Genomic DNA, 1,912 nt, shown 5'->3' on the forward strand with positions numbered 1-1,912 from the left:
GGATGCGATCATACCAGCACTAACACACCGGATCCCATCAGAACTCTAAATTTAAGCGTGCTTGGGCGAGAGTAGTACTAGGATGGGTGACCCCTGGGAAGTCTTTGTGTTGCATCTCTTCCTTTTTTTGTCCTTTAAAATTCGGTATTATTTTGCCGGTTCGATCGGCGAATCTTTTTGTTTTTCCTCTTGGCGGAAACAAGAAAAGGGGCGGGCGCGGAGGCCCACGTGCGGGGTGTGACGGGCGGCACAGGACGACGAGGCATAATAGAATTTGCAGTGCTAGGAATGACGGATGCGATCATTCTTGTGTTGCATCCCTTTCTTTTTTTTTCCTATAAAATTCGGTTTAATTTTGCTGGTTCAATCGGCGAATCTTTTTGTTTTTCCTCTGGGCGGAAACGAGAAAGGGGGCAAGGCGCAGGGGCACGCGTGCGGGGTGTGACGGTCGGCGGAGGAGAAAGAGGCATAATAGAATTTGGAGTGCTGGGAATGACGGATACGATCTTACCAGCACTAACGCACCGGATCCCATCGGAACTTTGAAGTTAAGCGTGCTTGGGCTAGAGTTGTACTAGGATGGGTGACCCCCTGGAAAGTCCTCGTGTTGCATCCCTTCTTTTTATTTTTCATTTAAAATTCGGTTTAATTTTGCCGATTCGATCGGCGAATCTTTTTGTTTTTCCTCTTGGCGAAATCGAGAAAGAGGGCAAGGCGTAGGAGAAAGATGCATAATAGAATTTGGAGTGCTGTGAATGACGGATGCGATCATACCAGCACTAACGCACCAGATCTCATCAGACCTCCAAAGTTAGCATGCTTGGGCGAGAGTAGTGTTTCATCCCTTCCATTTTTTTTTCTTTAAAATACGGTTTAATTTTGCCGGTTCGATCGACAAATCTTTTTGGTTTTCCTCTTGGCGGACACGAGAAAGGGGGCAAGGCGAAAGGGCGCGCGTACGGGGTGTGACGGGCGGCGGAGGAGAAAAAGGCATAATAGAATTTGGAGTGCTGGGAATGATGGATGCGATCATACCAGCACTAACGCACCGGATCCCACCGAAACTCCGAAGTTAAGCCTGCTTGGGAGAGAGTTGTACTAGGATGGGTGACCCACTGGGAAGACCTCGTGTTGCATCCCTTCCTTCTTTTGTCCTTTAAAATTCGATTTAATTTTGCCGGTTCGATCGGCGAATCTTTTTGTTTTTCCTCTTGTCCTTTAAAGGGGGAAAGGCGTAGGGGCGCGCGTGCGGGGTGTGACGGGCGGCGGAGGAGAAAGAGGCCTAACAGAATTTGGAGTGCTGGAAATTACAGATACGATCATACCAGCACTAACGCACCGGATCCCACCGGACCTCCAAAGTTAGTATGCTTGGGCGAGAGTAGTGTTGCATCCCTTCCTTTTTTTTTCCTGTAAAATTCGGTTTAATTTTGCCGGTTCGATCGATGAATCTTTTTGTTTTTCCTCTTGGCGGGAACGAGAAAGGGGGAAAGGCGCAAGGGCGCGCCTGTGGGGTGTGACGGGCGGCGGAGGAGAAAGAGGCATAATAGAATTTGGAGTGCTTGGAATGACGGATGCTATCATACCAGCACTAACGCATCAGATCCCATCGAAACTCCGAAGTTAAGCGTGCTTGGGTGAGAGTTGTACTAGGATGGTGACCCACTGGGAAGTCCTCGTGTTGCATCCCTTCTTTTTTTTTTCCTTTAAAATTCGGTTTAATTTTGCCGGTTCGATCGGCGAATCTTTTGGTTTTTCCTCTTGGCGAAAACAAGAAAGGGGGCGAGGCACGGAGGCCCGAGCGCGGGGTGTGACGGGCGTCGCAGGAGAAAGAGGCTTAATAGAATTTGGAATGCCGGGAATGACGGATGCGATCATACCACCACTAACGCACCGTATCCCATCGGAACTT

At 49.1% G+C, this 1,912-nt stretch overlaps 3 non-coding genes and 1 pseudogene across 3 annotated transcripts; all 4 read left to right on the plus strand.

The window, feature by feature from the left end:
- Positions 1-118, plus strand: LOC124893010. The gene has a single exon (XR_007050504.1). It is a non-coding gene; the product is annotated as a 5S ribosomal RNA (ribosomal RNA).
- A 379-nt stretch (positions 119-497) lies between these two features.
- LOC124893012 lies at positions 498-616 on the plus strand. Its single transcript, XR_007050506.1, has one exon. It is a non-coding gene; the product is annotated as a 5S ribosomal RNA (ribosomal RNA).
- Positions 617-1,021: 405 nt separating this feature from the next.
- LOC124893011 lies at positions 1,022-1,140 on the plus strand. Its single transcript, XR_007050505.1, has one exon. It is a non-coding gene; the product is annotated as a 5S ribosomal RNA (ribosomal RNA).
- Positions 1,141-1,572: 432 nt separating this feature from the next.
- LOC124893013 lies at positions 1,573-1,690 on the plus strand (annotated as a pseudogene).
- Positions 1,691-1,912: the final 222 nt, after the last annotated feature.

Source organism: Capsicum annuum, unplaced genomic scaffold, assembly GCF_002878395.1.
Source record: "Capsicum annuum cultivar UCD-10X-F1 unplaced genomic scaffold, UCD10Xv1.1 ctg53197, whole genome shotgun sequence".
Taxonomy (NCBI): domain Eukaryota; kingdom Viridiplantae; phylum Streptophyta; class Magnoliopsida; order Solanales; family Solanaceae; genus Capsicum; species Capsicum annuum.